Here is a 23507-nt window from a genome sequence, read left to right as displayed (position 1 = left end):
GCTGGTGCACTGGAATGACCCAGAGGGATAGTATGGGGAGGGAAGGAGGTGGGAGGGGGTTTCAGGATGGGGAACACGTGTACACCCGTGGTGGATTTATGTTGATGTATGGCAAAACCAATACAATATTGTAAAGTAATTAGCCTCCAATTAAAATAAATAAATTTATATTCAAAAAATAAATAAAAGTGGTTTTCTAAAAAAAAAATAAATGCATATAATGCTAAAACTGGCATTTATCTGAAGATGGTAAAACTTCTTATAATAAATATATACAATATGTGAAAATAACATATGCCTACCTTTCTTACCTCTACTATCCTTAATCTACTCCTGTTCACCTTTTATATTTCTTATATTATTTGAGATGATAAACAGAATCAGTGCTGTAAGATATTTGTCTAAATTTTACAAAACCAAAGAACTGTAACAAGCTTGATTTCAATCTCCTTAGCATACACTTCCTTTTGTCACATGGCATGATAATTAAATGCATTAAAACATGAAAAAAAAAAAAAAGAAACTAAATGCGAAGCTGGCAGAAGGAGGCTAATAAAGATTAGAGCAGAGACAAAATAGAGAATAGAAAGAAACAGAAAATCAGCAAAACCCAAAGTTGGTTTTTTGGAAAAGTTAACTAAGAAAAAAGGGAAGACAAATTATTAAAACCAGAAATGAACATGGGGGCATAAAAAGCATTATGCTGCTGCTGCTGCTGCTGCTAAGTCACTTCAGTCGTGTCCGACTCTGTGTGACCCCATAGACCGCAGCCCACCAGGCTCCCCCATCCCTGGGATTCTCCAGGCAAGAACACTAGAGTGGGTTGCCATTTCCTTCTCCAATGTGTGAAAGTGAAAAGTGAAAGTGAAAGTTGCTCAGTCGTGTCCGACTCTTAGCGACCCCATGGGCTGCAGCCTACCAGGCTCCTCCGTCCATGGGATTTTCCAGGCAAGAGTACTGGAGTGGGGTGCCATTGCCTTCTCCAAAAAGCATTGTAGAGTACTGTAAATAATTGTTCCCTAACAAATGGGATAACTAGATAAAGTGGACAAATTCCTAGAACTACCAACCCCCCCCAAGACTGAGTCACAGAGAAATAGAGAATCTGAATAAACTCGTAATTAGTAAGGTGATTGGATCACAAAATTCTCTACAGAAAAACTTCTGGGTCCAATTGATGGCTTCACTGATGAATACTACCAGATATTTAGACAAGAAGGAACACCAATCCTCCTCAAAATCAGTCAAAAGATTCAAGAGATAGAACACTGCCTAACTCCTTCTATGAGGCCAGCATTGCTTTCAGACCCACCCCCCAAAATCTCCGGTGCATCTTCTCAATGGTCATCAAAGGAAATTGAAAAATATCCAGCAGAGGGGTTCTTTGCCCAGTGACTTGATCTGATTCCTTTAAGATCTTGGTACTTCTCTTCAGTCCCAGCCCTTGATTTCATAGGGGAGTAGGCAGTTGAAGATTGACTTGAACACCATAGGCTGGTGATTTAATCAGTCAGCTCATGTGCTGAAACCCCAAGAGGACAGAGTCTGGAGAGCTTCCAGGTTGGTGAAGTTTGAAAATTTGGAGAGTGGAGCCCTCAGAGGGCACAGAAGCTCTGTACCATCTCCCCACATCCTGACCCCAGCTCCTGAGTTATAACCTTTTAAAGTAACTGCTGATACAGTTGAGCACACTGGTTCCCTGATCTCTGTGAGCTGCTCTAGCAAATTAATCAATGCAGGGAGAGGCGTGGGAGCCTGGCTTATAGCCTGTTGGTCAGAAGTACAGGTAACAACCTAGGCTTGCAGTTGGCACCTCAAGTGGAGGCAGGGTAATGGGACGGAGCACTTAACTATTTATAGGTAGACAGTGTCAGGGCTGAGATGAATTGTGGGATAACCAGCAGGTGTGTAACAGCTGCTAGGTGTAGAGAACATCCCCCATACCACGCACACACAAACACACACACCAGATTGAGTACTCGAACCATTACCTTGTAAGCTCACAGTGTGAAACAGACCCTGTTGCATGCTTAGGACACAAACACTCTTCAGTATGTCTGCTGCTCCATTAAAAGAATGAAAAAAAAATGATGGCAGGGAAGGTGAAAGTGAGATTGATGCTATGACAAGCCATGAGGTGATAACTGCTGAAGTTGTGTACTTGGGAAGGGAGGGTCATTATACTGCTTTGCCTTCTTTTGTGTATGTTCAAAGTTTCCATAAGAAAAAGTGCAAAAGCAAAATGAAAAAAAAAAAAAAAAACCCACAAGAGTAAGTGAATGTGGTGCCTACATCACTGGGACTCCTGCTGAGTCAGGTGGTGAGTGGGGCATGGGATAAACCATGGCTACTCCAAGGTGGGCTCACAGGGCTGGATGCACTGTCCACCCCCTCAGCCAAGACACAGATATGGGTTCAAATCATACCCATCTTCATGATCATGCACCCTCTCTTGGGTGAGAGACCTCCCCCCAGAGAATATGATCAAAGCCATGAACTTCACTCATGGTCAACACACACACGCTCAACTGCATCTCCAGTCATGGAGCCCGTGTGCACTGGCCATGCAGGAAGCATGGGGGGTGGGGGGAATTTGGGACAGCTCATTCTGACTTCACAGCCTTTGAGCACCCAGCCTGCTGTGTTTTATCCCTCTGGGGCTGTGCTGGCTTGGGGAAACAGCTGGCCAATATTCTCTTCAAGGTCAAGAAGATAAATAGCACAGGAGATATGCTATGTTTCCTGATATGCTCTGTTGAGAGAAATGAGGTCCAGTGTAACCAGGGTAGGGGTGGGAGAAAAGGGAGAGATTGGTCAGAGGGTAAAAGTTTCAGTTTCAGTCTGTAGGCTGAGTGAGTCTAGAGAGGCAGCGCACAGCAGGATGACAGTAGTTTATGACTCTGCATTGTGTTGGGGAAACTCGCCAGGAGAGTAGACCTGAGGTGCTCAGACCACACCAAAAAGTGTGTGAGCACATGTTACCTGAGCACATGGACAGGTTAGTTAGTGCGCCTGTACTGATCATCCCCCTATGTACATAGACACCAAACTTCCAGATGTACAAGCTGGATTTAGAAAAGGCAGAGGAAGCAGAGATCAAATTGCCAACATCCTCTGCATCATAGAAAAAGCAAGGGAATTCCAAAAAAACATCTGCTTCATTGACTATGCTAAAGGCTTTGGTTGTTTGGATCACAACAAACTATGGGAAATTCTTAGAGAGACGGGAATAACAGCACACTTTACCTACCTCCTGAGAAACCTGTATGCAGGTCAAGAAAACAACAGTTATAACCAGACATAGGACAATGGACTGGTTCCAAATTGGGAAAGGAATACATCAAATATTGTCACCCAGCTTATTTAACTTATTTGCAGAGTACATCATACGAAATGCCAGTTTGAGTAAACTCAGGGAGATAGTGAAGGACAGGGAAGCCTGGTGTGCTCCAGTCTATGGGGTTGCAAAGAGTAGGACATGACAGCAATTTTCAAAGCAGTCAGTCCTAAAGTTGGAATGAAGATTTCTGGGAGAACTATCAATAACCTCAGATATGCAGATGATACCACCCTTATGGCAGAAAGTGAAGAGGAACTAAAAAGCCTCTTGATGAAGGTGAGAGAGTGAAAAAGCTGGTTTAAAACTCAACATTCAAAAAACTAAGATCATGGCATCTGGTCCCATCACTTCATGGCAAATAGATGGGAAAACAATGGAAGCAGTAACAGATTTCATTTTCTTGGGCTCCAAATTCACTGAGGATGGTGACTGCAGCCACGAAATTAAAAGAAGCTTGCTCCTTGGAAGGAAAGCTATGACAAACCTAGACAGCATATTAAAAATCAGAGACATATCTTTGCCAACAAAGGTCTGGTCTAGTAAAAGCTATGGCTTTTCCTGTAGTCATGTATGGATGTGAGTTGGACCATAAAAAAGACTGAGCACTGAAGAATTGATGCTTTTGAACTGTAGTGCTGGAGGAGACTCTCAAGAGTCCCTTGGACAGCAGGGAGATCAAAGCAGTCAATCCTAAAGGAACTCAACCCTGAATATTCACTGGAAGGACTGATGCTGAAGTTGAAGCTCCAATACTTTAGCCACCTGATGCAAGGAGCCAACACATTGGAAAAACCCCTAATGCTGGGAAACACATAAGGCAAGAGGAAAAGAGGGCAACTGAGGATAAGATGGTTGGATGGCATCACTGACTCAATGGACATGAGTTTGAGTAAACTCAGGGAGATAGTGAAGGACAGGGAAGCCTGGTGTGCTACAGTCTATGGGGTCACAAAGGATAGGACATGACTTACAGACTGAACAACAACTCCTGAAATTCACACAATTTTCATTAAAAACAAAGGAGACGAGAGCTGTGACGTGGGTGGCCAGCAGTTCACTTGAATGCTGTGACTTCAACGATGGCAGAAATGACTGTCCTGCTAGGGTCAGGCCCAACTTGCCATGGGAAAGGTGGCTCTTGCTTCCTCACTCTTGGAAACCAGCCTCCCGCCTGTGAAGAAGCCCAACAGACATGGAGGAGGAGGAGGCCCCGCCACCAGCCCAGATGAGCGCTGGACAGCAGCCACCATGAGTGAGGCCTCAACTGAGGTCCCCTGCGGCAGCGAGGGTCCATCCCCCAGCCCTGCCCAAAGCATGTAGTCCAGCCTGAATACATGATGCTTGTTTAAAACCGCTGTGTTTATGGGTGGTTAATTTCACAAAAGCAGGTACAGGAACACAGCCTCCCCCTCGCCCCACGTTTGCTCCAGGCCCTCCAGTTCCCCTCACCCCATTACAGATGGAATGTTCATGTTCCTCAGATTCACTGGGTCCCAACCCCCACTGTGGTGGTGTTTGGGGATGGGAGACCTGTAAGGAGATGCAAAAGTTGAACGATGTCCTAAGGGTGGGACTTAACCCAGTAGGTCTGGAGTCCTTACATAAGAGGCTCCCTCCACCATATGAGGACACAGTGAGGGGACGGCCACTTCCAGGCAGGAGGAGAACCCACACCAGACCATGACCCTGCTGGACTGTGATGTGGGACTTCCAGCCTCCAGAGCTGTGGAAAGACACCCTTCTCTTGTTCAAGCCGCCCAGGCTGTGACCTGTGTGGTGGTAGCCGAAGCCCATAAACCACACAGCCCTCCAGCCTTGAAGACTGCACACACTCTCCCTCCTGCCCGGATATTTCCTGCAGCTCACACTCAACAACTGAGGTCCTGTCTCAGAGAGGGATTGGGAGGTGTGTGCCTCCATCAGACAGGCCTCCCTCCATATTCACCCTTCTCAATGCAGCCTGCCCACCCCCTCCTTCAGCATGGGTCAGTCCACAGCAGCAGCTTTGATTTCTTTGAGTAAAGGTTTGATAAATGCTCCCCTCCTCCCAGGTCTGCATGGGACCTGGCACAGAGACAAGCCCCATTGTTAGAAAAGACACTAAACTTGACCTTAGAGGTAAAGCACTCTTTGACCCAGACAGTCTACTCCTGGTGTAAACACCAGTGAAACGTGGGACATGGCTTGGCTGGGTGTTCCAGAACCCTGAGCTAGAACAGGCCTTTGTGTCTCATCAGGAGAATAGATGCATGTGGCAAGTCCACACGAGGGACACTGAGCAACCTCAGGAACACTTGACTGGCCATTTGGAGCAGCAAGGAGCAGGCAGCCAGTCCCCAAAGTGGGGAGGTGTCATAGTCCATCTGAATGAAGTAACACAGAAAACCCCACTGCCCTGGCTGAGAGGTGCCAGCATGGGAATCAGATTCAATCCACACGGGAATGAGAGGGCTGTTTCCAGTAATTGGGCACTGGAAATGCCCAATTACTAACCTGGTATGAATACCCCTGTCTACACTGTGGTGGAGCTTTGAACTGTATACAACATGTACGCACACATGTGTGGAGATAAGTTTGTTCTGTATCCTGTGTGTACATAACCAGTTTTAATGGGAAAATGAACAATTGTTCAACAATTGTTCAACAATTGTTCATCAGTGGTGAGCTGTTATTTTTAAAAGGAGGACAGAGCCTGAAATTTGCTCCTCAGACTCCCAGGCCCCTCATAACTCATGGATGAACCTGGGCTCCCCTGAGCACCCACCTACCTTGATCTCACCAGTAGCAAAGGTGTGACCAGCAGGTAGATCCCAGCTACCTGAGTGTAGAAAACTAAGATCATGGCATCCAGTCCCATCACTTCATGGCAAATAGATGGGGAAACAGTGACTAACTTTATTTTTTGGGGGGTTCCAAAATCACCACAGATGGTGATTGCAGCCATGAAATTAAAAGACACTTACTCCTTGGAAGGAAAGTTATGACCAACCTAGACAGCATATTAAAAGACAGAGACATTACTTTGTCAAAAAAGGTCCATCTAGTCAAGGTTATGGTTTTTCCAGTAGTCATGTATGGATGCGAGAGTTGGACTATAAAGAAAGCTGAAAAAAAAAAAAAAAAAGAAAGCTGAGCACATAAGAATTGATGCTTTTGAACTGTAGTGTTGGAGAAGACTCTTGAGAGTCCCTTGGACTGCAAGAAGATTCAATCAGTCCATCCTAAAGGAGATCAGTCCTGGGTGTTCATTGGAAGGACTGATGTTCCTGGGTGTTCATTGGAAGTACTGATGTTGAAGCTGAAACTCCAATATTTTAGCCACCTGATGCAAGGAGCTGACTCATTTGAAAAGACACTGATGCTGGGAAAGATTGAGGGCAGGAGGAGAAGGGGACGACAGAGGGTGAGATGATTGGATGTCATCACCGACTCAATGGACATGAGTTTGAGTAAACTCCAGGAGTTGGTGATGGACAAGGAGGCCTGGTGTGCTGCAGTCCATGGGGTTGCAAAGAGTCTGACATGACTGAATAGTTTTTTATTAATTCTTCTTTAAACATTTGGTAGAATTGCCTACAAAAATCTGACCCTGGGTTTTTCTTTGTTGAGAAGTATTTGGTTCAATCTCCTATTTATTACTATTCTTGGTTTTCTGACCAATTTCTACTTGGTTCCATCTTGGTAGGTTGTATGTTTCTAGGATTTATCCATTTCTTCTAGGTTGTCCAATTTCTTGATATATAATTGTTCACAATGGCTTATAAGAATTAATTTCTGTGGCATCTTGTAATGTCTTCTATTATTTGTGATTTTATTAAAGTCTTCTCTCTTTTTTATTAATCTTGCTAAGAGTTTGTCAATCGTTTTAGCTTTTCAAAAATCACCTCTTAGTTTAATCTGTTTTCCTACTGCTTTTGTATTTTCTAATTTTTTAAATTTATGCTCTCACCTTTATTTTTCTTTCCTTCTGCTAACCTAGGGCTTGATATGTACTTTTTGTGTAAATTTAGCTTATTTGAGATTTGCTTTTGTGATGGTATGTATTTACTGGTGTCTCTTGGTACTTTCTGTTTGTCTCAAGATATTTTCTAATTTCCCAAAGTTTCTTTTTTGATCCAATGTTATTCAAAAGGGTGTTGCTTCACTACAGTTTTTCCAGACTATATATATGTGTGTGTGTTAATGTGCAATATTTGTTTTTCTCTTCCTGACTTACTTCACTCTATATAATGGGCTCTAGATTCATCCATCTCAGCTCAACTGACTCACATTCATTCTTTTTATGGCTGAGTAATATTCCATTGTATAGGTACCACAACTTCTTTATTCATTCATCTGTCAATAGACATCTGGGGAGAGAAAAGAAGAAAACTCTCCTTATGCTATAATTTTGGTTTGGTTCAATGTTTTTATAATAAGCATGTGCCATATTTGCAATTTAAAATAATGTTAAAATATATTAATATTTATGTTTATTAAAATAAGTTTAATAAAAAGGATGATGCTTATTTTCATATATTTATGAATATCCCGATTTTCCTTCTCTTATTGATTTGAAATTTCATTTCATTGTGATTAGAAAAGATATTTGGGGTTATTTCAAGCTCCTTAAATTTGTTAAGACCCATTTTGTGATCTCTAATATGATTTATTCTGGAGAATCCATGCGTGCTTGAGAAGAAGGTGCATTTTGCTGCTGTTGGATGTTCAATATTTATCTGTTTGGTTCATTGGTTTAACAGTGATGTTCAACTCTGCTGTTTCCTTATTGATTTTTCTCTAGATGTTCTATCCACTGTCAAAAGTGGAGTATTCATCTCTTCTACTATTATTGTATGGCCATATATTTCTCCCTTTAGATTTGTAGACGTTTGCTTTATATATTTAGGAACTCTGATGTTGGATGCATATTTATTTTTACTTATAACTATTTTTGAAAGTATTTTTAAAATTCTAGAATAGATAATTTACAATGTTTTTTGATTTTCACATTTACAGCCAAGTGATAAAGAATATATTCTTTCCATTACAAAGAAGGTTACTACAAGATACAGGTACAGTTTTCTGTACTATACAGTAGGTCCTTGTTGTTAACCTACTTTATATATAATACTATATATATGTTGATTTCAAATATAAGTATTTGTCTTTCACTGTCTGACTTATTTCTCTTAGCATAATGCCCTCCAAGTCCATCCATGTTACTGCAAATGGCAAAAAAAAAAAAAAAAAGTCATTTTTATTTATGGCTGAGTAGCATTCCAGCGTGTACCTATGCTGCATCTTCTTTGTCCATCCATCTCTTGTGGACACTTAGGTTGGTTCAACTGCTTGACAATTAAATAATGCTGCTGTGCAATCATAGAAGAAAAAGAAATAAAAGGAATGCAGATTGGAAAAGAAGAAGTAAAGTTCACACTGTTTGCAGATGACATGATACTGTACATAGAAAACCCTAAAGATTATATCAGAAAATTACTAGAGCTTATCAGTGAACTTAGCAAAGTTGCAGGATACAAAATCAATACAGAAAAATCACTTGGATTTCTATATACTAACAATGAAAAATCAGAAAGAGAAAATAAGGAATCCATCCCATTTACCATTGCAACAAGAAGCATTAAATGTCTAGGAATAAACTCACCTAAGGAGACAAAAGAACTGTACACATAAAATTATAAGACACTGATGAAAGAAATCAAAGATGACATAAACAGATGGAGAGATATTCCAATCAATATTGTGAAAATGACTCTATTACCAAATACAATCTACAGATTTGATGTGCTCCCTATCAAATTACCAATGGCATTTTTCACAGAACTAGAACAAAAAATTTCACAATTCATATGGAAACACTAAAGACCCCAGATAGCCAAAGCAGTCTTGAGAAAGAAGAATGGAACTGGAGGAATCAACCTTCCTGACTTCAGATTATACCACAAAGCTAGTCATCAGGACACTATGGTACTGGCACAAAAACAAATATAGACCAATGGAACAAGATAGAAAGCCCAGAAATAAACTCATGCACCTATGGGTATCTTATTTTTGAGAAAGGAGACAAGAATATACAATGGGGCAAAGACAGCCTCTTCAATAAATGGTGCTGGGAAAAATGGAAAGCTACATGTAAAAGAATGAAATTAGAACACTTCTTAACACCAAATACAAAGATAAACTGAAAATGGATTAAAGACCTAGACGTAAGAGCAGAAACTATAAAACTCTTAGAGGAAAACATAGGCAGAACACTCGATAACATAAATCAAAGCAAGATCCTCTATGACACACCTCCTATAGTAATGGACATAAAGTAAACAAGTGGGACCTGATTAAACTTAAAATCTTGGGGCGACCCTGAGATGGCGGAGGAATAGGATGGGAAGACCACTTTCTCCCCCACAAATTCATCAAAAGAACATTTGCACGCTGAGCAAACTCCTCAAAACAACTTCTGAATGCTGGTAGAGGACATCAGGCACCCAGAAAGGCAGCCCATTGCCTGGAGAATCCCAGGGACAGGGCAGCCTGGTGGGCTGCCGTCTGTGGGGTCACATAGAGTCAGACACGACTGAGGTGACTTAGCAGCAGCAGCAGCAGCAGGAAAAAACATAAAAGATAAAAGGAGACAAAAGAGGTAGGGACAGAGATCCGTCCCGGGAAGGGAGTCTTAAAAAAGACAGAAGTTTCCAAACACCAGGAAACACTCTCACCGGCGAGTCTGTGGAGAGCCTTGCAACCTTAGAGGGCAACATAACCAGGAGGAAAAATAAATAAATAAATAAAACCCACAGATTACATGCCTAACGGCAACTCCCTGTGGAGAAGCAACACAGAGGCTCCCATCCACCACTAGCAAGCGGGAGCTGGGCAGGGAGGCGCAGGCTGCACTGCTTAGAGTAAGGACCTGGCCTGAATGCCCCGAGTACAATCTGAGGAAACTAGCTTGAGATAGCAAACCAGACTGTGGGACAGCTATCCTGTGAAAAGCTCTAACCTAAGACACTGCGAGGCTCGCTCACAGAGCAAAGGACCGAGCAGAGCTAGCCGGCTGCGGACGGGCCCATCCCCAGCCAGAGACAGGCAGGCAAGGGCAGCCAGAGCCGGAAGGGGGCAGTCGCGGCCCCAGAGAGGCATCATCTACCAAACTGCAAGCAGGCTTCATTGCTAACCAAGACTTCTTGGGATTCTGGACGGTCGACATCCGCCGGGAGGATCGCAGCTTGAGATCAGCTCCCCAGAAGAGACACTCGGCACACCTGAGAAGGCGCGTGGGTTGTACACCTGGGAAACCAAGTGGCTGGGATGAGGGAGGCGATAAAACGCAGCCCCCAACTGGGGGCGACTGCGCCCGCCAGGCATCTGGTCACGTGAGCTGCTTGGACCTGGGACAGGCACAAAACGCAGGCCTAACCAAGTCTGCACCTTTGTGGAGTATCCAAGAACCTGAACCTGAGCAGCTTAGAACTGGAAAGTGCACTCAACACAGGGCCGGCCTCAGACAGTCCCTGGCAGAGCAATCTAGAGCCTGAACAGTGTAGACCGGGAAAGCACACACACCGTGATTCGGGGCAAACCCAGCGTGGCTGAGATACTGCGAGCACTCCCTACACACGCCAGTGTTATTTGTTTGCAGTGTTCCTCCCTCCCCACAGCACAACTGAACAAGTGAGCCAAAATAAGTGACCACCACCGCCCCCTTGTGTCAGGATGGAAATTAGACACTGAAGAGACCAGCAAACAGAAGAAGCTAAAATAAACAGAGGGAACCACTTTGGAAGAGAAAGGTGCAACAGATTAAAACCCTATAATTAGCACCAACTACATAGGAAGGGGCCCATAGATCTTGAGAAGTATAAGCTGGATCAAGCAACTATGTGAAAATGAACTGACCCCACACTGTCCACAACAACACAAGAGAAAGTCCTAGATATATTTTTACTATTATCATTTTTTTAACTTTTTAATTTTTTTAATTTTTAAGTCCTCTATTACTCCTTTAATTTTCATTTTTATAACCTACTATTACTTTGCAAAAAAAAAAGACCCTATTTTTAAAGCAAACTTTATACTTTTTGTGACTTGGTTTTTTTCTTTAATATTGTATTTTTGAGAATCCAACCTCTACTCTAGATTTTTAATCTTTGCTTTTTGGTATTTGTTATCAATTTTGCACCTTTAAGAACCCATTCTTCAGTACCCATTTTTACTTGGGAGCAAGATTACTGGCTTGATTGCTGTCTCCCTCTTTTGACTCTCTGTTTACTCCACTAGGTCGCCTCTATCTCCTCCCTCCCCCTTCTCTTCTTTACCCAAATCTGTGAATCTCTTTGTGCCTTCCAGGCTGTGGAGAACACTTAGGGAACTGATTACTTGCTGGATCACTGTCTCCTTTTGATTGCCCCTTTTATCCTCCTGGCCACCTCTGTCTCCTTCATTCCTCTTCTCTTCTCTGTGTAACTCTGTGAAAGCAGGAGTAGCAATACTCATATCAGATAAAATGGCTTAAAAACAAAGGCTGTGAAAAGAGACAAAGAAGGACAATACATAATGATCAAAGGATCAATCCAAGAAGAAGATATAATAATTATAAATATATATGTACCCAACATAGGAGCACTGCAATATGTAAGACAAATGCTAACAAGTATGAAAGGGGAAATTAACAATAACACAATAATAGTGGGAGAGTTTAATACCCCACTCACACCTATGGATAGATCAACTAAACAGAAAATTAACAAGGAAACACAAACTTTAAATGATACAACAGACCAGTTAGACCTAATTGATATCTATAGGACATTTCACACCAAAACAATGAATTTCACCTTTTTCTCAAGCACACATGGAACCTTTTCCAGGATAGATCACATCCTAGGCCATAAAATTTGCCTTGGTAAATTCAAAACAATTGAAATCATTCCAAGCATCTTTTCTGACCACAATGCAGTAAGATTAGATCTCAATTACAGGATAAAAACTATTAAAAATTCAAACATATGGAGACTGAACAACACGCTGCTGAATAACCAGCAAATCACAGAAGAAATCAAAAAAGAAACCAAATATGCATAGAAACGAATGAAAATGAAAACACAACAACCCAAAACCTATGGGACACTGTAAAAGCAGTGCTAAGGGGAAGGTTCATAGCAATACAGGCTTACCTCAAGAAAAAAGAAAAAAGTCAAAAAAATAACCTAACTCTACACCTAAAGCAACTAGAAAAGGAAGAAACGAAGAACCCCAGGGATAGTATAAGGAAAGAAATCTTAAAAATTAGGGCAGAAATAAATGCAAAAGAAACAAAAGAGACCATAGCAAAAATCAACAAAGCTAAAAGCTGCTTCTTTGAGAAGATGAATAAAATACACAAACCAGTAGCCAGATTCATCAAGAAACAAAAAGAGAAAAATTAAATCAACAAAATTAGAAATTAAAATGGAGAGATCACAACAGACAACACAGAAATACAAAGGATCATAAGAGATTACTCTCAAGAACTGTATGCCAATAAAATGGACAACTTGGAAGAAATGGACAAATTCTTAGAAAACTACAACTTTCCAAAACTGAACCAGGAAGATATAGAAAATCTTAACAGATCCATCACAAGCACGGAAATTGAAACTGTAATCAGAAATCTTCCAGCAAACAAAAGCCCAGGACTAGGCGGCCTCACAGCTGAATTCTGCCAAAAATTTAGAGAAGAGCTAACACCATTCCTACTCGAAATCTTCCAGAAAATTGCAGAGGAAGGTAAACTTTCAAACTCATTCCATGAGGCCATCATCACCCTAATACCAAAACTTGACAAAGATGCCACAAAAAAAAAAAAAAAAAAAAAACTACAGGCCAATATCATTGATGAACATAGATGCAAAAATCCTTAACAAAATTCTAGCAAACAGAATCCAACAACATATTAAAAAGATCATACATCATGACCAAGTGGGCTGTATCCCAGGGCTGCAAGGATTCTTCAATACCCACAAATCAATCAATGTCATACACCACATTAACAAATTGAAAGATAAAGCCATACGATTATCTCAATAGATGCAGAGAAAGCCTTTGACAAAATTCAACATCCATTTATGATTAAAAACAGGATTAAAAGCAGGAATAGAAGGAACATACCTCAACATAATAAAAGCTATATATGACAAGCCCACGGCAAACATTATACTCAATGGTGAAAAACTGAAAGCATTTCCCCTAAAGTCAAGAACAAGACATGGGTGCCCATTTTCACCACTACTATTCAACATAGTTTTAGAAGTTTTGGCCAGCAATCAGAACAGAAAAAGAAATAAAAGGAATCCAGATTGGAAAAGAAGAAGTAAAACTCTCACTGTTTGCAGATGAAGTGATCCTCTACATAGAAAACCCTAAAGACTCCACCAGAAAACTACTAGAGCTAATCAATGAATATAGTAAACTTGCAGGTTATAAAATGAATACACAGAAATCCCTTGCATTCCTATACACTAATGGTGAGAAAACAGAAAGAGAAATTAAACAATTCCATTCACCACTGCAATGAAAAGAATAAAATACTTGGGAATATATCTACCTAAAGAAACAAAAGACCTATATATAGAAAACTATAAAACACTGGTGGAAGAAATAAAAGAGGACACAAATATATGGAGAAATATACCGTGTTCACGGATCGGAAGAATCAATATAGTGAAAACAAGTATACTACCCAAAGCAATCTATAGATTCAGTGGAATCCCTATCAAGATACCAATGGTATTTTTCACAGAACTAGATCAAATAATTTGATAATTTGTATGGAAATACAAAAAACCTCAAATAGCCAAAGCAATCTCGAGAAAGAAAAATGGAACTAGAGGAATCAACCTGCCTGACTTCAAGCTCTACTACGAAGCCAAGTCATCAAGACAGTATGGTACTGGCACAAAGACAGAAATATAGATCAAAGGAACAAAATAGAAAGCCCAGAGATAAATCCACGCACCTATGGACACCTTCTCTTTGACAAAGGAGGAAAGAATATACAATGGAGAAAAGACAATCTCTTTAACAAGTGGTGCTGGGGAAAACTGGTCAACCACTTGTAAAAGAATGAAATTAGAACACTTTCTAACACCATACACAAAAATAAACTCAAAATGGATTAAAGATCTAAACCTAAGACCAGAAACTATAAAACTGCTAGAGTAACCGTAGGCAAAACACTCTCCGAAATAAATCACAGCAGGATCCTCTACGTCCCACCTCCCAGAATATTGGAAATAAAAGCAAAAATAAACAAATGGGACCTAATTAAAATTAAAAGCTTTTGTACAACAAAGGAAACTATAAGCAAGGTGAAAAGACAGCCTTCAGAATGGGAGAAAATAATAGCAAATGAAGCAACTGACAAAGAATTAATCTCAAAAATATACAAGCAACTCCTGCAGCTCAATTCCAGAAAAATAAACGACCCAATCAAAAAATGGGCCAAAGACCTAAACAGACATTTCTCCAAAGAAGACATACAGATGGCTAACAAACACATGAAAAGATGCTCAACATCACTCATTATCAGAGAAATGCAAATCAAAACCACTATGAGGTACCATTTCACGCCAGTCAGAATGGCTGCTATCCAAAAGTCTACAAACAATAAATGCTGGAAAGGGTGTGGACAAAAGGGAACTCTCTTACACTGTTGGTGGGAATGCAAACTAGTACAGCCATTATGGAGAACAGTGTGGAGATTCCTTAAAACACTGGAAATAGAACTGCCATATGACCCAGCAATCCCACTGCTGGGCATACACACCAAGGAAACCAGAATTGAAAGAGACACGTGTACCCCAATGTTCATCGCAACAATGTTTATAATAGCCAGGACATGGAAGCAACCTAGATGTCCATCAGCAGACGATGGATAAGAAAGCTGTGGTACATATACACAATGGAGTATTACTCAGCCATTAAAAGGAATACATCTGAATCAGTTCTAATGAGGTGAATGAAACTGGAGCCTATTATACGGAGTGAAGTAAGCCAGAAAGAAAAACACCAATGCAGCATACTAACACATATATATGGAATTTAGAAAGATAGTAACGATAACTTGAGACAGCAAAAGAGACACAGATGTATAGAAGTCTTTGGACTCTGTTGGAGAGGGCAAGGGTGGGTTGATTTGGGAGAATGGCATTGACATATGTATATTATCATATGTGAAACGGATCACCAATCCAGGTTCTATGCATGATACAAGGTTCTCAGGGCTGGTGCACTGGGATGACCCAGAGGGATGGTATGGGGAGGGAGGTGGGAGGGGGGTTCAGGATGGGGAACACATGTATAGCCATGGCGAATTCATGTCAATGTATGGCAAAACCAATACAATATTGAAAAGTAATTACCCTCCAAGTAAAATAAATAAATTTATATTTAAAAAAAAGAAAAAAATAAATAAACTTAAAATCTTTTGCACAGCAAAGGAAACTATAAGCAAGGGGAAAAGACAACCCTCAGAATGGGAGAGAACAATAGCAACTGAAACAACTGACAAAGGATTAATTTCCAAAATATACAAGCACCTCATACAAGTCAATACCAGAAAAACAAACAGCCCAATCAAAAATGGGGAAAGACCTAAACAGACATTTCTCCAAAGAAGAAATACAAATGGCTGTTAAACACATGAAAAGATGCTCAGCAAGGCTCGTTATTGGAGAAATGCAGATCAAAACTACAGTGAGATATCACCTCACACTGGTCAAAGTGGCCATCAACAAAAAGTGTACAGACAATAAATGCTGGAGAAGGTGTGGAGAAAAGTGTATGCTCTTGCACTGTTGGTGGGAATGTAAATTGATACAGCCACTATGGAAGACGGTATGGAGATTCCTTTAAAAAACTAGGAATAAAAACACCCTATGACCCAGCAATCCCACTGCTAGGCATATACCCCGGGGGAAACCAAAATTGAAAGAGACACATGTATCCCATTGTTGTTTGCCGCACTATTTACAATAGCTAGAACATGGAAGCAACCTAGATGTCCACTGATAGATAAATGGATAAAGAAGTTGTGGTACATACACACAATGGAATATTACTCAGCCATAAAAAGGAACACATTGGAGTCAGTTCTAATGAGGTGGATGAACCTAGAACCTATTATACAGAGTGAAGTAAGTCAGAAAGAGAAAGATAAATATTGTATTCTAACACATAATGGGCTTCCCTGGTGGCTCGGAGGATAAAGCATCTGCCTTCAATGCAGGAGACCCGGATTCGATTCCTGGATAGGGAAGATCCACTGGAGAAGGAATTGGCAGCCCACTCCAGTATTCTTGCCTAAAGAATCCCATGGATGGAGGAGCCTGGTAGGCTACAGTCCATGGGGTTGCAAAGAGTCGGACACGACTGAGCAACTTCACACTTACTTAACACATATATTTAGAATCTAGAAAAATGGAACTAAAGAATTTATTTACAGGGCAGCAATGGAGAAACAGGCATAGAGAATAGACTTATGGACATGGGGAGAGGGGAAGAGAGGGCGAGACATATAGAAATAGTAACATGGAAGATTACACTAGCATATATAAAATAGATAGCCAATGGCAATTTGCTGTATGGCTCAGGAAGCTCAAACAGGGGCTCTTTATCAGCCTAGAGGGGTGGGAGGGGAGGGAAATGGGAGGGAGGTTCAACAGGGTGGGATATATGTATACTTATGGCTGATTCTTGTTGAGGTTTGACAGAAAACAACAAACTTCTGTAAAGCAATTATCCTTCATTTAAAAAATGAATTAATTTTAAAAAAGGTTAAACTTCCAAAAAAATAAATAATGCTGCTGTGACCATTGAAGTGCATGTATCTCTCTGAAGTAATGTTTTTGCTTTTTTTGGATACACACCCAAGAATGGAATGGGTACATAGATCATTGTTTCATCATCCTGTTGAACAAATCCTTTTACCATTGTATAATCATCTTCTTTGGGCTTCCCAGGTGGCACTAGGGGTAAAGAACCCAGCTACCAATGCAGGAGATGCAAGAAACAGGGGTTCGATCCCTGGTTTGGGAAGATCCCCTGGAGGAGGGTGTGGCAACCCACTCCCGTATTCTTGCCTGGAAAATTCCATGGACAGAGGAGCCTGGTGAGCTGCAGCTCATAGGGTCACAGAGTCAGATAAGACTGAAGTGACTTGGCATGCACACAGTGATCTTCTTTCTCTTGTGTAGCAGTCTTTGATTCAAACTCGATTTTGTCTCATAGGTATAGCCACCCGTGCTTTCTTTTGGTTAAACATTTGTATGGAATATCTTTTTCTATTCCTTAACTTTCAAACTTTGAGTGTTCTTAAAGCTATAGTGCATCTTTTGTACAGAGCCTATATTGGTAGCTTGTTGTTATATTCTTTCAGTCACTCAGTTCTTTTGATTAATGAGTTCAATCCATTTAAATTTAAAGCAATTATGGATTGATTACTGTAGATATAGGTGCTCTTAATATTTTTGTCTTTTAATTTTTCAAGTAGGGTTAAAAGTGATTTGTGCACCAGCATGACAGTATTGTATTTTTCTTTATTTATTTATATTTATGTATGTGGTGTTGGAGAAGACTCTTGAGAGTCCCTTGGACTGCAAGGAGATCCAAGCAGTCCATTCTGAAGGAGATCAGCCCTGGGATTTCTTTGGAAGGAATGATGCTAAAGCTGAAACTCCAGTACTTTGGCCACCTCATGTGAAGAGTTGACTCATTGGAAAAGACTCTGATGCTGGGAGGGATTGGGGGCAGGAGGAGAAGGGGACGACAGAGGATGAGATGGCTGGATGGCATCACCGACTCGATGGACATGAGTTTGAGTGAACTCTGGGAGTTGGTGATGGACAGGGAGGCCTGGTGTGCTGTGATTCATGGGGTCGCAAAGAGTCGGACACGACTGAGGGACTAAACTGAACTGAACTGAACTGATGAGTAAAATGGATACTTTCTTATGCTTTTATGTGGTTGTTTAGTGTCATCTGGTTTCAACATGGCAAACTCCCTTTAGCACTTCTTGTAAGGCAGGTATAGTGATAACAAACTCCCTCTCGGTTTTTGTTTTTCTTGGAAGGTCTACCTCGCCTTCATTCTTTAAAGGGCAGTTTTGCCAGGCATAGTATTCTTGGTTGACAGATCTTTTTCTTTCAGTATTTTGAAAAGATCACTGTAGTCTCTCTTGGCCTTCAAGATTTCTGCTAAAAATTCTGTGGATGATTGTAATGGGTTTCATTTTATGTGGAGTCTTTTTTTTTTTCTTTTCTGAATTTTCAAGATTCTCTCTTTAACTTTTGATAATTTAATTTTAATGTGTCTCAGCATAGACCTTTTTTAGGTTCAACCTTTTTGGAGTCTTCTGGGTTTTATTAATTTAGATGTCCTTCTCCTTCCTCAGATTAGGGAAAATGTTAGCTGTTATTTCTTTAACTTTTTTTTTTTTTTTTTGCTGTGCTGGGTCTTCACTGCTGCATGTGGGCTTTCTCTAGTTGTGAAGAGTGGGGGCTGCTCTCTGGTTGTGGTGTGCAGGCTTCTCACTGTTCTTGTTGTGGAGCACAGGCTCTAGGATGAGCAGGCTTCAGTGGCTGCAGCTCTCAGGCTCTAGAGCGCAGGCTCAGTAGCTGTGGCACACGGGCTTAGTTGCCCTGTGGCAGGTGGGGTCTCCCTGGACCAGGGGTCAAACCCATGCTCACTGCATTGGCAGGTGTATTCTTAACCACTGAACCACTAAGGAAGTCTTAGCTGTTATTTCTTTATAAACTTTCTTCTTTCTATTCACCTCCCAGAGCTCCCATTGTGCTATGTTGTGTTCTTGACTGGGTCCTGTGAGTCCTGTAGGCTTTACGCACCTTTTCATTCCTTTTAACCTTTGCATCTCCAAGTACAGTATTTCAAATAACCTGTCTTTGGTTCATTTATTCTTTCTTCTGCCTGCTAAAGTCTCCTGTTGAAGCTCTCTATTGAATTTTTTAGAGCAATGATTGTATTCTTTGCTCCCAGAATTTATACTTTGGTTCTTTTTTATGGTTTATATCTCTATGTTGAACTTCTTACTGTGACCAGTATTGCTTTTTAAGATTTACTAGTTGTCTGTCTGCATTCCTTTATAGCTCATTGAGCTTCTTTAAGGTGATTATTTTGAACTCTTTGTCAGAGAATTCATAGATCACCATTTCTTTGGGGTAAGTAACTGGAACTTTGTTTACTTCCTTTGATGATATGTTTTCCTAATTCTTTGTGATTATTTTATCCCATGCTGATGTCTGCACACTTGAAGAAGTAGTCACCCTTTTAGTCCTTACATCCCGGCTTGGGAATGGAAAAGCTTTCACCTGGATAGAGATCATGGGAATCTATCAAACTTTTTGTATAGATGTGCCCACTGGATTCCTCTCATCCCTCCTTGGGAGGCTAGTCTTTGGATTGTGTGCCTTCTCCTGAACCCACAGAGCTGTGTAAGGTACTGAGAGCTGCCTAATCCTTTTTTCTAGGGCATGCCCTGCTGAGTCGTGACATTGGGGGCAAGCACTACTTTCTTCCCTCCCTTCTGAAGACATGTTTTAGAATTTTGTGCCTTTTTCCTACCCACAGGACCATGTTGATTGCCAGGAGTCACATGCCCCCTTTTCACAGGGCAGTACACTGAGTTGCAAGGACAATGAGCTCAATCCCACTCTACCCCACCCTTCTGAAGAGCAGTCTCAGAGTTGTGCACCTTCTCCGAGTCCTGCAGAGTCAAACTGGTTGTTGAGGTCTTCAGTGGCTGCTGAGGTCCATATGCCATCAGTGGGGGTGTGTCAGGCACCATCGTTGGGGATTTGTGGCTCTGGGGTGTATATGTTGGTTGTTATGAACCTCTACCCTTTTCTTTGTTCTTTGTTGCTCCCAGATAATCCAGCAATGGCGGTTTCTTCAGTGTTCTGAGTGCATCAAGATAAGTAGAGCTTTTAGACATTGCCCTAAAAAAACAGGGGAGTTCAGACTCTCATCTGTTCTGTCTTTATTCTGTGGGAGAAGTTGTGGGCTGGGGAATCTCTTGGGCTCTGAATTTTGTCAGCCTCAGGGAGGGGTGATACAAGCAAATTGAGATTGCTCTTTCTACCCTTTCAGTGTGGCTGGCCTTACATTTTGTGGTTCATGGAGTGCTAGAACCTCTCAACTGGACTCCAGAGCTCTCACAAAGATATTTTTGTCTGTGGATGGTTGTCAAATCAGTGTTTCTGTGGGGGAATAAGGGCTGGGACCTCCTATTTTGCCATCTTACTGATATCTCTCCTCCTCTCCATGTGCTCTTTTTTTTGGGGGGGGGGGTGTCACGTTTCCCTAATCATTTATTTTTTTTTATTTTATTTTATTTTTAAACTTTACATAATTGTATTAGTTTTGCCAAATATCAAAGTGAATCCACCACAGGTATACATGTGTTCCCCATCCTGAACCCTCTTCCCTCCTCCCTCCCCATACCATCCCTCTGGGTCGTCCCAGTGCACTAGCCCCAAGCATCCAGTATCGTGCATCGAACCTGGACTGGCAACTCGTTTCTTACATGATATTTTACATGTTTCAATGTCATTCTCCCAAAGCATCCCACCCTCTCCCTCTCCCACAGAGTCCATAAGACTGTTCTATACATCAGTGTCTCTTTTGCTGTCTCGTACACAGGGTTATTGTTACCATCTTTCTAAATTCCATATATATGCGTTAGTATACTGTATTGGTGTTTTTCCTTCTGGCTTACTTCACTCTGTATCATAGGCTCCAGTTTCATCCACCTCATTAGAACTGATTCAAATGTATTCTTTTTAATGGCTGAGTAATACTCCATTGTGTATATGTACCACAGCTTTCTTATCCATTCATCTGCTGATGGGCATCTAGGTTGCTTCCATGTCCTGGCTATTATAAACAGTGCTGTGATGAACACTGGGGTACACGTGTCTCTTTCCCTTCTGGTTTCCTCAGTGTGTATGCCCAGCAGTGGGCTTGCTGGCTTTGACAAAGGAGGCAAGAATATACAATGGATTAAAGACAATCTCTTTAACAAGTGGTGCTGGGAAATCTGGTCAACCACTTGTAAAAGAATGAAACTAGAACACTTTCTAACACCATACACAAAAATAAACTCAAAATGGATTAAAGATCTAAACCTAAGACCAGAAACTATAAAACTCCTAGAGGAGAACATAGGCAAAACACTCTCTGACATACATCACAGCAGGATCCTCTATGACCCATCTCCCAGCATATTGGAAATAAAAGCAAAAAATAAACAAATGGGACCTAATTAACTTTAAAAGCTTCTGCACATCAAAGGAAACTATTAGCAAGGTGAAAAGACAGCCTTCAGAATGGGAGAAAATAATAGCAAATGAAGCAACTGACAAAAAATTAATCTCAAAAATATACAAGCAACTCCTACAGCTCAACTCCAGAAAAATAAATGATCCAATCAAAAAATGGGCCAAAGAACTAAATAGACATTTCTCCAAAGAAGACATACAGATGGCTAACAAACACATGAAAAGATGCTCAACGTCACTCATTATCAGAGAAATGCAAATCAAAACCACTATGAGGTACCATTTCACACCAGTCAGAATGGCCGCGATCCAAAAGTCTACAAATAATAAATACTGGAGAGGATGTGGAGAAAAGGGAACCCTCTTACACTGTTGGTGGGAATGCAAACTAGTACAGCCACTATGGAGAACAGTGTGGAGATTCCTTAAAAAACTGGAAATAGAACTGCCTTATGATCCATGTACTCTTGTAACACTCAGCCCTTAGAACAAAATCCAACTTTACTCACAGCCCAGGGGGCCTGAGGGGTCTGGTCTTACTCACTGCTCCACCCTCCTTCAAGCTTCCTCTGGCTTATCCCACTCCAGCCACACACCTTCCATTACTTCCCTCTACTAGCCAAGCTTCTTAATCCCAGCATCTCGTTAATTCTTGTTCCCTTTGCCTCGAAAATCTTTGCCTGACTGTTCATTTGGCTGACTCCCTCTCAACTTTTGGACTTAATTTTAAATTCTAGTTCCTGAAACAGGCTTTCACTGTTTCCCTGTCTACATAACCCTCCATAATCCACTCATGTTTCTCTACCACATTACCCCCTCCTTCCTTCTATGCACTTGTCACAATCTGAAATATCTCATTTGTCCACTGGCTTACTGTCTGTCTTCCCCTACTGAATGTCAGGTTCAAGAGTGCAGGCACTGGGTCTATCTTTTTTATCACTACATTCTCTGTGTATTCGCTATAGATTTCTTCTAAAACAATATTTCAAACAGTAGCATATTAGTCTTATATAAGGTGCGATAACTTACTTCATTCTTTCCTATTTGTGAATAGGCAATAGTTTCTGATTATAAAATAGTGCAATGAGCATCTCCATGCATAACATTCCTTGTTCCTGACTCTGCTGATTTTGTTCAGTAATATCTCAGAAATAGAAATACTGGCTCCATGATGGGGCATGAATATGCTTAAGGCTCCTCCATTAAAATGGACACACTACACTCAAGAAAGTTTGACTAAAACCCTGACATAAGTCCCACAACCCCTGAATGTGAAGGCCATGAAACAAGAGACATGTCTTCAAGATGAGCATTGCATATGAATCCTCTGGGAATCTGGTGAAAATTCAGACTCCATTGTAGGATATTCTGGAGTGAGGCCTGAGATGCTTCATTTCTATCTAACAAGCTCCATGGAAGACTCCCCCAGAGGCCCTCATCCTGCCTGCTCTTTCATGTGAGAGTCTCGACTCCATGCTAACACAGCCCCTGGGCAGCTGTGTCTCTGGCCAGACCTCAGCCTCCCAGGCCAGCAGCCGTGGCAGCACAGCCTATGCTTGTTTCTGCTCTTCTTGCCTCAGGCCTTGTCTCCATTTGGCTCTCAACTCCAAACTCCAAGGCCTTTGACTTATGAGTGGCACTTAGGGCTTTGGTTGGGCTTGCCACTTGGTGTGGGGTGAACTTAGCCCTTTAGATTCTAGAATGCTCCACTGCCCTGGGTAAGGTAGTAGTCATCTGCAACTACTTTTCTTGCCTGATCTCTGTCTCTCTATCTTTTTTCTGTGAAGAACCCCCACCATCAGCCTTTCCTACTCATGTGGTTTGGGGAAAGTTAACTC

This window comes from Bos grunniens, chromosome 28 (assembly GCF_055505025.1).
Source record: "Bos grunniens cultivar Pamir isolate PY7600 chromosome 28, Bosgru_T2T1.0, whole genome shotgun sequence".
In the NCBI taxonomy this organism is placed as follows: domain Eukaryota; kingdom Metazoa; phylum Chordata; class Mammalia; order Artiodactyla; family Bovidae; genus Bos; species Bos grunniens.
Note: the sequence above shows the minus strand (reverse complement) of the source record.